The sequence below is a fragment of the Muntiacus reevesi genome, chromosome 2, assembly GCF_963930625.1.
Source record: "Muntiacus reevesi chromosome 2, mMunRee1.1, whole genome shotgun sequence".
NCBI lineage: Eukaryota > Metazoa > Chordata > Mammalia > Artiodactyla > Cervidae > Muntiacus > Muntiacus reevesi.
In genome coordinates this window covers 230,891,284-230,905,945 of record NC_089250.1, presented here as the reverse complement: position 1 = coordinate 230,905,945, position 14,662 = coordinate 230,891,284, and the positions used below count along the sequence as shown (strand labels likewise).

At 38.3% G+C, this 14,662-nt stretch overlaps 1 non-coding gene across 1 annotated transcript; it reads right to left on the bottom strand.

Moving 5' to 3' along the window:
* Window positions 1–12,667: 12,667 nt before the first annotated feature.
* LOC136162041 (U6 spliceosomal RNA) lies at window positions 12,668–12,774 on the bottom strand. Its single transcript, XR_010661893.1, has one exon. It is a non-coding gene; the product is annotated as a U6 spliceosomal RNA (small nuclear RNA).
* Between the last annotated feature and the right edge of the window lie 1,888 nt (window positions 12,775–14,662).

Below are 14,662 nucleotides of genomic sequence, written 5' to 3'. Positions count from 1 at the left end.
TTCTTGAGGACATAGGTTAAGAATGAAACTGCTCATTAGATGAAAAAGTGGGGTGCTCTGCTGTGCTTAATTGCTCAGTCATGGCCGACTCTTTGCAGTCCCATGGGCTGTAGCCTGCCAGGCTCCTCTGTCCGTGGGGTTCTCCAGGCAAGTACTGGAGTGGGTTGCCATGCCCTCCTCCAGGGGGTCTTCCCCACCCGGGGATGGACCCGGGACTCGCACATTACAGACAGGTTCTTTACTCTCTGAACCACCAGGGAAGTGGGGTAGTAAGTAGTTAAATTTTGATTATCCAAGTACATGAGGAATGGAGATTCTGACCTATGGATCTCTTCCTATCAATCTAAGCTACTCTAGTTTTAGTTTATTAAGTTGGCTTTCATTTTATTAACGGTCTTTCTAGCACACAGGAGGTGGGCAAAGGTCAGGTATTCTGGATTTAAGTCTGTTTGTTAGCTTTTTTACTTTGAATAAGTCTTTCCTTCTCTCCAAGTCTCAATTTTTCCGTCTGTGAAAGAAGAGATTGGATTTGGTGACCTTTAAGTTCATTTCTAGCTCCTAAATTCTATGAAAACAGAGGAGTCCACTTTGTTGCCTTAGCAAGGACAGTTTAGTGGTCATGGTGGAATCTTCTTTCACATTGAAGGGTCAGGCAGGACCTTAAGTCCTCATCCTGAATATTATCTCCCATGTAACAAGGACTGAGTTGAGAAAGGTGTAAGAGATTTAGTTGAATATTATTGGAGCACAGGCTAAGCTATAGAAGATTATTTGTTCTAAAAAAGCCTAAATATCAGTTTGTTTTTTTTTTGGTATTTCTTTCAAATGCAGATGCAGAAAGCAAATATACTAGTGTCTTGGGTAATTATAGTGAATGGATATTATACTTTATTTGTAAGGTATTCTAATCATCATCATCCGAGATAATGGAGAGGGCAGTGTCATTTACAAACAAGAGTTTATTGAGCACCTTTATCTGGAGTCTCTATGCTAATTCAAAGCACCATGTTTACCCCACGTTGGAATACTCTGGAAATTCTGTTTGTTGCAATTAGGATTTTTTTTCATTTCATTTTCAAATAGACAAATGGTAAGAACCACCTTGCCTTCCTTGAGCCACCAGACTGATGAGTTGTGCTGTGGGTGGTGAGCAGGTTACAGGGTGGCTGTTGGACCATTTTCTTTGGTGTCTTCAGGTCTTCAGTAGGGGTCACGCCTTTGGTCCAGCTAGCCATACATTAGAAGTGGTCCTTTTGGCCTGGTCAAATCACTTCAAACCTGCATGCTCCAAGGAAACTTCCGTAGCTCATCTTGTTCCTCCTGTTTCTGACCCAACTATACCCTCTGCTGTTTATGGGACACTTAGTGGGCGCCAGGCTCTGTGTGCTAAATATTCAGCTCTGTAACATTAGCTTACCTCCGATGGAAGCACTAGGATGTTACACACATTTGGCAGAAAAGGAAGTTTATGGACATTAATCCACTTATCTGAGATCCACAACTATTAGGAGGTGGAGCCAAAATCAAAACCCAGGTCAATGTGGGTTTTGGTCCCTTCATTCTCCTTTACTTCTTAGTTGGACTCCCATTATAGGGCTCCCTTTGTGGCTCAGACAGTAAAGAATCTGCCTTTTGTGTGGGAGCCCTGGGTTCAATCCCTGGGTCAGGAAGATCCCCTGGAGGAGAGCATGGCAATCCACTCCAGTTTTCTTGCCTGGAGAATCCCCATGGACAGAGGAGCCCGGTGGGCCACAGTCCATGGGGTGACAAAGAGTCAGACATGACTGAGCGACGAGGCACAGAACAGTTGAGTTCAGCATTGACAGTCCAATTCCTTTCTTAGTGAACACTTGTGGAGTTGAATACAATGGGTATAGTTGGTTACCACTCAGCTGCTGCCTGGCTTTAAGGACAGGAAGGAGAATGACTGGAAGTCCCTGGAGGTCCACACCTTTCTTCTCTCCCACCAGTATTACCAGTGAGTTGTCCCTGGGCACCGGCTGAAAAGAAGCCTATGGGACCAGAGTACCAGCTCCTGAACACAGAGAATAACTGACTCTTAATAGGAAGCAAATTTCTATTATCTTTGAATATAATAAAGAGGGTGGATGAGGAAAGGAGTGATCATTTCATTGAGTAAAAAATAAGACATCAGCGCTTACTAGAAAATTACCCTTTTTTTCCTATAGAATTAGTCTAATCATCTGAAGAAAATTTTACTTATTGGAGACCAATTATTCTAATGATTCAATAATCTTGCTTTCTCCAAATGAAAGAAAGACAAGTCTATTATGGAAAGGAAATCAGCTTCACATCTTAGAAGACTGGGTACAGGTCCTTGAGCCATGGACTTGCCAGCAGATATTTATGATTTGATCCTATACAAGTACAAGACTTCAGGGGACAGTCTGCTTTAAAGATCACTGCTATCCCCGCAGCTGCAAAGATGATGAAGAGCAACACTCTAGATACTACATATTTGATGTTCAGTTATTGCGAATTTTTTGGAATCTGGGGAAGTTCAGTTTCCAGAAATCAGATGCAATATTACAAGGACACAAGAGTTTCATTTTCAGCACTATTTATATAAATTTAAGGATTTAATGCAAAAGCAAATTAGAAAATTCCTCCTTAGAGGTTGTTTGATTATGTTCACAGGGAAACAATTGCCTCAAACCTGCTAGGTTTTGGCTTGTTTTGTTTTTGCCACAGAGACGAATGCTAGACCAATAGTATATTAGCAGCTTGAAAATTGCACTGGGGCTCTATTTTGCATTCAAGACAAACAATGTCTCTTTTGTTTTGCATTTAAAATAAGAAAGATGCATCAATAACCCCAGCCTAACCTCACCCAGCACCTGCAAAGGGAGATGAGAAGGCCGACATAAATGAGTATGTGGCTTCCACTCTAAACAAGAGACAAGGGTAAACGTAGTTTTACCCTTGTGAGGGGTTTCTGGAAAAAGACAGGATTTTTTTTTTCTTTTAAGGATGGCTGCCTTAAGGGCTTCGTTGAGTTCTGTGGCTTTGTGATGTGGCCCAACAATTTAAAAAGCGGACTTGAGGCCACGGTGATGGCAGAGAGGTTGTCAGTAACCACAAAGAACCTCCACCTGGTGCAGTGAGGCTGAGGATGTTTCACCTGCAGGACATTTGGTCCCAGATTATCTCTTCTCTGTGACAGTACTGTCAGGTCAGAAGAAAAATAACTTGGTAACCTTGACCAACTAAAAAAGTGGTCAAGGTTTATTCCACCTCTCTGGGACCCAGAGAGGTGAAGGGACTTGCTTGCAGTCACAAAGCACGTGTTGGGGAGAGGGGATCTGGAGAGAACTGTTATCCTGTTGCTAGATACTCTGCCTCCATGCCATTTCTCCTAGCTATGGTAGTAACCTCCCCTTGTCCTAGTTTGGTTAGGGCCTGGTTTTCACTCTTCCTTTCAAAGCTCAGTGACCCTGCATTTCTAGTGTCCTGGGTGGAACCCGGTAAAGTGGGATCGAGCTTTAAGAGGTGGCAATTGGGAGATCTGGTGGTTAGACTCTGGCTTTAGGATCAGGCAAAACTGAGGTTGCCTCCTATGCTATCTTAGGCAAAACACTAACTTCTCTGATCTTTGCTTGTTCACCATGAAAATGGAAACACAGGCATCCTCCATTTTTTTGGAAAGTTCGCTTTATACCACTTTGCTTTTATAAAAGATCTACATTAGTACCTACCTTCACTAATCAAAAGACTTCTGAAGAGGATTTTTGCTTTTACAATAAAAGGTGAAAAGCAAAAATTGCTTCTTCATTTTATACCATTTTGGCTTACAAAAGATTTCATAGGAATGCTCTGCTTTTAGATAAGGGAGGAAACCTGTAATAATACGTATCTCAGATGAGATAGAATGATATACATTAAGTATACAGGAGTCAACCATTGTGAGCCCCCAGTTCATATTGTGATGACTGTCTTTCATAGCTTAATCCAAAGGGACTGGGTGGAAGACAAAATTAGAGTGAAGGCAACTTTTGGGGTGCTGTTGGAATATTCGCATCATATTTCACGAGTGGCTGCTTCTTTCCACATCATCTGAGATATAGAAATAGAACTTCACAACGGAGAAGATTATTGGGGGTCCTTGTTTAACCCAACTTCATTTTGTGTATGGACTCATTGACTCCCAGAGACAGGAAGGGATGCAGAATGCAAGGGAGGAGAGAAAGAGGAAAGAAGAGTGAAAATAAGACAGATGAGACAAGATCCAGAGCACAGTACACAGATTTCTCCAAGCCTAGGAATTTGCTTAGAAAAACAACAAAAAATTTTTTAAAGTTTTAATGATCTGTCTACAAAGAAAACCAAGCTTATTGACTAGATAAACCTACCAGAAGATAGAAGATGAGTGTCTAATAAGATTTTCTCCTGACAGATTGGTTTCTGCCCTGACAGAATCAGAGCTCATGCTGGCACTTGTCTTTCTTCTTCATGCTTTCAAATTGCTCTCTTCCTGGCTCTTTGATCTCTGCTTCTCTCCACCTCTCCCCCTCCTTCTCTTCAGATTCCTGGGTAAGAACAGAAGAGCGTCTGCTAAGGCAGGGGTCCAGCTCACTCAGATTCCTGCAGGGACCTCCTTCTCCATGGGGGAGACCAAGACCTCCATGGAAAGCCCTGGTGTTATACCAGGACTGTTTCCTGACTTTCACCTGCCCTCTGTCTGGATCCCTGATAATGTTCTGGCATTTCCTTTTCTATCGCACTGTTTTAAACCTACTTTACGGTCCCAACTTTTTTTTTTTTAAGTAAACTTTCCTTAACTCATCTTTTCCTCTCACTCTCAGAATGCTCTGTGCCCACTGCAGCAAGATTTATCAAATCAGATATCCATAACTGCCATTACTACTTTCTTACCTCCTATTCTCTCTTCATGCGTATCTCTCTTATATCATGTGAAATGCTGGGCTGGATGAAGCACAAGCTGGAATCAAGATTGCTGGGAGAAATATCAATAACCTCAGATATGCAGATGACACCACCCTTATGCGAGAAAGTGAAGAAGAACTAAAGAGCCTCTTGATGAAAGTGAAAGAGGAGAGTGAAAAAGCTGGCTTAAAACTCAACATTCAAAAAACTAAGATCGTGGCATCTGGTGCTATCACTTCATGGCAAATAGATGGGGAAAACAATGGAAACAGCGACAGACTTTATTTTCTTGGGCTTCAAAATCACTGCAGATGGTGACTACAGTCATGAAATGAAAAGACCCTTGCTCCTTGGAAGAAAAGCTATGACCAAGCCAGAGAGCATATTAAAAAGCAGAGACATTACTTTGCCAACAAAGTTCCTTTTAGTCAAAGCTGTGGTTTCTCCAGTAGTCATGTATGGATGTGAGAGTTGGACCATAAAGAAGGCTGAACTGAAGGATTGATGCTTTTGAACTGTGGTGTTGGAGAAGACTCTTGAGAGTCCCTTGGACTGCAAGGAGAATTCAAACCATTCAATCCTAAAAGGAATCAATCCTGAATACTCATTGGAAGGACTGGTGCTGAAGCTGAAGCTCCATACTTTGGCCACCTAATGCAAAGAACTGACTCATTGGAAAAGACCCTGATGCTGGGAAAGACTGAGGGCAGGCGGAGAAGGGGGCAACAGAAGATGGTTGGATGGCATCACTGACTTGATGGACATGAGTTTGAGTAGGCTCTGGGAATTGGTGATGGACAAGGAAGCCTAACATGCTGCAGTCCATGGGGCCTTAATTAGTCGGACACGACTGAGTGACTGAACTGAATTGATACTCTCTTCAACCCATTGGAGTTCAAAATTTCATCTCTACAACTCCACTGAAATCACTTTTGTCAAGGTTACCAACAAGATAATGTTTCCCAAGTGAGTGGCCACCTCTTCATACCAACTAGCCCAACTTCTTTTTAAAATACCTTTGATCCATTGGAGGGATACCTGTGACCCATCCATCCTCTTCAAAATGCTTGGCTCCCTGATTTCTGGCCCTGCACAGACTCTTTGGATGGTGCTTAGTGTTGGAAGGCATTGGAGTCAATTCTTGACTATCTTCTCTACCTAAGTGCATCTCTCTGGTGCCCTTATTACCAACTTTGTATAACTCCAAAATATCTGTTTCAAACCTAGAATTCTTTCCTAAATTCAGGTTTGTATTTCTGAACACTTTATTTTCTTCTTCAAATAGATGTCTAACAATCACTCCCTGATTTACTTTTCCTATATCTTCTCATATTAGTAAAGGGCATAAATATTTACCCATCCAATATGGCTAAATATCTGGACATCATTCAAGATTCCTTATTTTCCCACCCTCTTCTTGCTAACCCCATGCTCCAGGATACTGTAACAAATAAATAAAAATGTGGAAATGGCTTTGGAATTGAGTACTGAATAGAGCGTGGAAGACTGTCGTTTCTGCTGGTGTTTCCCCTCCAATTTTTTTATTGTGGTAAAATATACATAACATAAAATTTACCATCTTAACCATTTTTAGGTAGAGTTCAGTGACATTATATAAGTTCATAATATTGTACAGCCATCATCACTGTTGATCTCCATAACTCTTCGTCTTATAAAACTGAAACTCTAACCATTAAACGATACAGCCCATTCCCCCTAGCCCCTGACAATCACAATTTTATCTTTTGACTCTATGATTCTGGCTACCTTAAGTACTTCATACATGTGGAATTAACAGTATTTGTCTTTTTTTGTCTGGCTTATTTCACCTGGCATAATGTCCTCAATGCTCTTCCATGTTATAGTATGTTGAAGAATTTCATCGTTTATAATGCTGAAAAATATTCCAATGTGTTTATATAACACATTTTTCTTATTCCTTCATCTATCAATGGGTAGATGGATTGAGTCCATGTTTTAGCTATTGTGAATAATGCTGCTATAAATGTGTGTGCAAGCACTCTTCAAAATTTCTGGATCACATGATAATTGTATTTTTAATTTTTTGAGGAACCACCAAACTGTTTTCCATAATGACTGCACCAGTCCCACCAGAAGTGCACAATGTTTTCAATTTCTCCACATGCTGACCAACATTTGTTATTTTCTCTTTATTTTTTTTTTACAGATACCATCCTAATGGGTGTGAGGTAGTGTCTCACTGTAGTTTTGATTTGTATTTCCCTAATGATTAGTAATGTTGGACATCTCTCCATGTGCTTATTGGCCATTTGTGTATCTTCTTTGGAGAAATGTCTATTCAAGTCCTTTGCACATTTTTGAATTGAGTTGGTTAGTTGTTTTTATTGATCTTAGGAATTCTCTGTATATTCTGGATGTTAATCCTGTATCAGATGTATGTCTTGCAATTATTTTCTCACATTTTGTGGGTTGCCTTTTTGCTCTGTGGATGCTGTTTTTTGATGCACAAAATTTAAAAAATTTCATGAGGTCTAACATGTCGATTTTTTCTTTTGTTATCTGTGCCTTTTGTATCATATCCAAGAAATCATTGCCAAAGATTTTGTCTCACATTTTCTTCTAAGCTTTTGTTTCATGTTTTATTAGGTCTTACTTCTATTTCGATTAGTTTTGTTTAAGCTCCAATACTTTGCTCATCTGATGTGAAGAGCAAACTTGTTAGAAAAGACACAACAGAGTGACTGAACAACAACAACAATGATATAATGTATCATTCTTCTACATGTGGATAACTGAGAATTTCCAGATGTTCAAGCTGGATTTAGAAAAAGCGGAGGAACCAGAGATCAAACTGCCAATATCCATTGGATCATAGAAAAAGCAAGAGAATTCCAGGAAAACATCTACTTCTGCTTCACTGACTATGCTAAAAACTTTGACTGTGTGAATCACAACAAACTGGAAAATTTTACTGAGGTGGGAATAACAGACCACTTTACCTACTTCCTGAAAAATCTGTATGCAGGTCAAGAAGCAACAGTTAGAACCAGACATGGAACAATGGACTGGTTCCAAATTGGGAAAGGCTGTATATTGTCACTCTGCTTACGGAACTTACATGCAGAGCACATCATGTGAAATGTTGGGCAGGATGAAGCACAAGCTGGGAATCAAGATTCCCAGGAGAAACAACAATAACCACAGATATGCAGATGACACAACCCTTATGGTAGAAAGCAAAGAGGAACTAAAGAGTCTCTTGATGAACGTGAAAGAGGAGAGTGAAAAAGCTGGTTTAAAACTCAACATTCATAAAACTAAGATCATGGCATCCAGTCCCATAATTTCATGGAAAATAGGTGGGGAAACCAGAGAAGGCAATGGCACCCCACTCCAGTACTCTTGCCTAGAGAATCCCATGGATGGAGGAGCCTGGTGGGCTGCAGTCCATGGGGTCGCTAAGAGTCGGACACGACTGAGCGACCTCCTTTTCACTTTTCATTTTCATGCACAGGAGAAGGAAATGGCAACCCATTCCAGTGTTCTTTCTTGGAGAATCCCAGGGATGGTGGAACCTGGTGGGCTGCCATCTATGGGGTCCCACAGAGTCGGGCACAACTGAAGCAACTTAGCAGCAGCAGCAGGTGGGGAAACAATGGAAACAGTGACAGACTTTATTTTCTTGGTCTCCAAAATCACTGCAGATGGTGACTGAAGCCATGAAATTAAAGAAGTGCTTGCTCCTTGGAAGAAAATCTATGACCAACCTAGACAGCATATTAAAAAGCAGAGACATTACTTTGCCAACAAAGGTCCATCTAGTCAAAGCTATGGTTTTTTTTAGTAGTCATGTATGAATGTGAGAGTTGGACTATAAAGAAAGCTGAGTGCTGAAGAATTGATGATTTTGAACTGTGCTGTTGGAGAAGACTCTAGAGAGTCCCTTGGACTGCAAGGAGATCAAAGCAGTCAATCCTAAAGGAAAGCAGTCAATCCTAAAGGAAATCAGTCTTGAATATTCATTGGAAGGAATGATGCTGAAGTTGAAGCTCCAATCCTTTGGCCACCTAATGTGAAGAACTGACTCATTGGAAAGGACCCTGATGCTGGGAAAGGTTGAGGGCAAGAGGAGAAGGGGATGACAGAGGATGAGATTGTTGGATGGCATCACCAACTCAATGGACATGAGTTCGAGCAAGCTCTGGGAGTTGGTGAGGGACAGGGAAGCCTGGTGTCTGCTGATCATGGGATCACAAAGAGTCGGACACAGTTGAGTGAGTGAACTGAACTGATACAGTTTTCTTAAGTTTTCTTCGATCTTACTTCTGTTTTGATTCAATTTTTGTTTATGGTACAATGCATCATTCTTTTTTTTTCCACTTATTTTTATTAGTTGGAGGCTAATTACTTTACAATATTGTAGTGGTTTTTGTCATGCATCATTCTTATACATTTAGATATACAGTTTTCCTGGTACCATTGGTTGGAAAGACTGTCCTTTCCCCATTGAATAATCTTGGAACCCTTGTCAAAAGTGTATATGTATATGAGGATTTATTCTGGGATCACTATTTCTATTTCATTGGTCTATATGTCTGTTTTTAATGCCAATACCACTCTCTTTTGATCACAGTAGCTTTGTAGTAAGTTATGAAACCAGGAAATGTGAGTCATCCAGTTTTTAAATTTTTTTTATTTTTCAAGATTATTTTGGCTATTTGAGGTCCCTTGAGTTCTATATAAATTTTAAGTTGTGTTTTTCTAATTCTCCAAAAGCATCATTGGGATTTTGGCAGTGATTGCATTGAATCTGTAGATCACTTTGGGCAATATTGGCCTTTTAACAATATTAAGTCTTCCAATCCATAAGCATGGGGTGTGTTTCCTCTTATTTATGTATTATTTCTTTCAGTAATGTATTTCAGCTCCTGGGCTAAATTAATTTTGAAGTATTTTATTCCTTTTGCTACTATTGCAGATGACTTTTGGGTAATTTTCTTTTCAGATTATTTATTAGTGTACAGAAATCCAACTTATTTATTTGTGTGCTGACTTTGTACCCTGGTATTTCAGTGAATTCTTTTATTAGTTCTAATGGGTTTATTGGGTATTGGTAGATTTTTCTGTATATAAAATCATATTATCTGAAAACAAAGATGATTTGGCTTTTTTCCTCCCAGTTTGAATTCTTTTCATTTCTTTTTCTTGCATAATTGCCCTAGCTAGACTTTCAGCACAAACTGAATAGATAGGATGAGAGTAGACATCTTTGTCTTCTTCCTGATCTTAAGGGGAAATTTTTCAATCTTTCTCCATCAAGTATGATGTTAGCTATAAGTTTTTCATAGATGCTGTATATGAAATTGATGAAATTCCATGTTTCTAGTTTGTTGAGTGTTTTTTTTAGTCAGTAAATGGTGTTGAATTTTATCAATGCTTTTCCTGTATCAGTTGAGATGATCATGTGCTTTTTACCTTTAATGTGCTGTTGCATTGATCACCTTTGTATTCCAGAAATAAATTCCACTTTGACATGTTGCACAATCCTTTCAATATGGTGCTGAGTTTATTTTGCTACTATTTATCGAATATTTTGTATCAATATGCATAGCAATATTGATCTGGGATTTTTCTTTTCTTGTATTGTCTTTGTTTGGCTTTAGTGTTAGGGCAATACTGGTCTCCTAGACTGAGTGAGAAAATGTTCCTTCCTGTTAAATTTTCTAGAAAAGTTTGAGAGGGCTTGGTATTGACTTTTCTTTAGATATTTGATAGAACTCCTAGTGAAGTCATCAACTCCATGACTTTTCTCTGTTGGGAGATTTTTTTTTTTTTTTTCAAATCTTCTTTTCTTTCTTTCTTTCTTTTTTTATTAGTTGGAGGCCAATTACTTCACAACATTTCAGTGGGTTTTGTCATACATTGACATGAATCAGCCATAGAGTTACGCGTATTCCCCATCCTGATCCCCCCTCCCACCTCCCTCTCCACCCGATTCCTCTGGGTCTTCAGTGCACCAGGCCCGGGCACTTGTCTCATGCATCCCACCTGGGCTGGTGATCTGTTCTTTAATTACTGACTTGATCTCATTACTAGTTATAGGTCTATCCAGGTTTTCTACTTCTTCATGATTTAGTCTTGGCAGATTTTATATTTCTAGGAATTTGTATTTCTAGTTTATCCAATTTGTTGTTGTACAATTGTTCATAGTACTCATAAATATTTTTACTTTTGTAAAATCAATAGCAATGTTCCCATTTAAATTACTGATTTTAGTAGTTTATCTTCTCTCTTTTTTCTTATTTTAAACAGATAAAGATTTGTCAATTTTGTTATCTTTTTGAAGAACCAAATTTTGGTTGTATTTTTTCTCTATTTTTAAAATTTTCTAGTTCATTTAGCCCTGCTATAATTCTTACTATTTACTTCCTTATGCTAGCTTTGAGTCTAGTTTGCTCTTTTGATTCTAGTTCCATAAGCTATAAAGCTAGATTGTTGATTTGAGTTCTTTTTTGTTTTTAATATAATCATTTATAATCATACATTTCTCCTTTAATGCAGCTTTTGCTGCATCCCATAAATTTTAGCATATTGTGTTTTCACTTTTATCTCTATTTTTTAATTTCCTTTGAGACTTGTTCTTTGATCCACTGGTTGTTTAAAAGTTTGTTGTTTTAATTTCCACAATTTTGTAACTTTTCCAGTTTTACTCTTGTTGTTGATTTCCAGCTTCATCCCATTGTTGTCAATGAAGATACTTTGTATAATATCTTTTTCTTGTAATTTTTTTCCATTCATTTTTATTAGTTGGAGGCTAATTACTTTACAATATTGTAGTGGTTTTTGCCATACATTGACATGAATCAGCCATGGATTTACATGTGTTCCCCATCCCGATCCCCCCTCCCGCCTCCCTCCCCATCCCATCCCTCTGGGTCTTCCCAGTGCACCAACCCTGAGCACTTGTCTCATGCATCCAGCCTAGACTGGTGATCTGTTTCACCCTAGATAATATACATGTTTCAATGTTATTCTCTCAGTTCATCCCACCCTTGCCTTCTCCCATAGAGTCTAAAAGTCTGTTATGTACATCTGTGTCTCTTTTTCTCTTTTGCACATAGGGTTATCATTACCATCTTTCTAAATTCCGTATATATGTGTTAGTATACTGTATTGGTCTTTATCTTTCTGGCTTACTTCACTCTGCATAATGGGTTCCAGTTTCATCCATCTCATTAGAACTGATTCAAATGAATTCTTTTTAATGGCTGAGTAATATTCCATGGTGTATATGTACCACAGCTTCATTATCCATTCATCTGCTGATGGGCATCTAGGTTGCTTCCATGTCCTGGCTATTATAAACAGTGCTGTGATGAATGTTGGGGTGCACGTGTCTCTTTCAGATCTGGTTTCCTTGGTGGGTATGCCCAGGAGTGGGATTGCTGGGTCATATGGCAGTTCTATTTCCAGTTTTTTAAGGAATCTCCACACTGTTCTCCATAGTGGCTGTACTAGTTTGCATTCCCACCAGCAGTGTAAGAGGGTTCCCTTTTCTCCACACCCTCTCCAGCATTTATTGCTTGTAGACTTTTGGATAGCAGCCATCCTGACTGGCGTGTAATGGTACCTTGTTGTGGTTTTGATTTGGATTTCTCTGATAATGGGTGATGTTGAGCATCTTTTCATGTGTTTGTTAGCCATCTGTATGTCTTATTTGGAGAAACGTCTGTTTAGTTCTTTGGCCCATTTTTTGATTGGGTCATTTATTTTTCTGGAAAAAAATATGGAACACTTCACAAATTTGCATGTCATCCTTTTGCAGGGGCCATGCAAATCTTCTCTGTATGGTTCCAATTTTAGTATATGTGCTGCTGAAGCAAGCACTGTATAATATCTTTTTTATTTATTTATTTTTATTTTATTTTTATTTATTTTTTTTATTTTTAACTTTTTTTAACTTTTTTTACTTTTTAAATTTTTTTTATTAGTTGGAGGCTAGTTACTTCTTTTAAAGTCTCTTAAGACTCAATTTGGGGCTTCCCTGGTGGCTCAGAGGTTAAAGCACCTGCCTGCAATGCGGGAGACCTGGGTTCAATCCCTGGGTCAGGAAGATCCCCTGACATAATATATGGTTTACTCTGGAAAATATCCCATGTGCACTTAAGAAGAATGCTTATGCTATTTTTGTGTTAAAGTGTTCTGTATATGTCTGCTATATCTAGTTGGTCTATTATGTTTTTTAAATCTCTTATTTCTTTACTTCTGTCTGGTTATTTTATCTATTATTGTGAGTAGGGTATTATAGTCCCCACAGTTTTGTGGAACTACTTATTCTTCCTTAAGTTGTTAGTTTTTGCTTTATATATTTTGATGACTTGTAATTAGGTGCACAAATGTTTATAATTTTTGTGTATTCTTGCCTATTGAAACTTTTATTAACATCTAATGTCCTTCTTTTCCTCTTGTAAGCTTTTTGGATTTAAAACCCATATTATTTGAAGTTAGTATAGTCATTCTTGTTCTCTCCTTCTTACAGTTTACATGGAATATGTTTTCACATATTTTCACTTTCAATGTATTTGTGTCTTTGGGCCTAAAGTCAGTCTCTTGTGTATATATTTGGATCAGATGTTTTTATTCATTTGCCAGTCTCTTTTGATTGAAAAATTTTATCCACTTATATTAAAGTAGTTAGAGTAATCCCCATTATCTGCTGGAGAGATGTTTCAAGACTCCTAGTGGATGCCCCAAACCCCTGGAAGCACTGAAACTTATATATCCTATGTTTTACTCTTTTATTTTTCTAGCACTAATAGGTGGGTAGTGTATACAGCATGGATACACTGGACAAAGGGATGAATCATGTCCCAGGTGGAACAGAGCAGAGTGGCACAAAATTTCATCATGCAACTCAGAATGACATGCAATTTAAAACTTATGAATTATTTATTTTTGGAATTTTTCATTTAATAATTTTGAATTGCAGTTGACTGCAGGTAACTGCAGAAAGCAAAACCAGAGATAAGTTGGGGTGGGGGTTACTATCCTGAGATGGAGGGACTTCTACCATTTTCCTATTTGTTTTACACAGTTTACCTTTCCCCCCTCATTTCCTACGTTATTCTCTTCTTTTGGGTTGAATTGATTTTTTTTTTTTTTTTTTTGGTAGTGAAATGCTTAAATTCCATTCTCATTTTCTTTTGTCTATGTTCTGTATTATCTTTGTGGCTACCATGGAGATTACATTTAGCATCCTAAAGTTATAACAATATAATTAGAATTTATACCAGTTTAATTTCAATAATATATAAAATTCTGCCCCTTGATAGTTTTGTCCCATCCCTTTCAGTTGTTGATGTCACAAAATACTATCTTTATACACTGTGTGCTGAAAAAATAAACTAATAATTCTTTCAAATACGTTAGTCTTTTAAATTATGTAGAAAAGAATAAGACTAATATTTGCTTTTTAAAATGCTCCAGTCTCTTAAACCATGTAGGAAACAAAAAAGTACAGTTACAAATTGTCATTACAATAACACTAGCTTGTATAAGCCCATCTTTTTGATATCTCTCCATCTGGCTTCCAAGTTACTGGCTAGTATTCTCTATTTTCACATTATAGGACTCCCTTGATCATATTTTGCAGGACAGATCTAGTGGTCACAAACTCCTTCCGACTTTGTTTATCTGGGAATGTCTTACTTTTCTCCCTTTCTTTTGAAGGACAGTTTTGCTGGATATAGCGTTCTTGGTTGACAGTTTTCTTCTT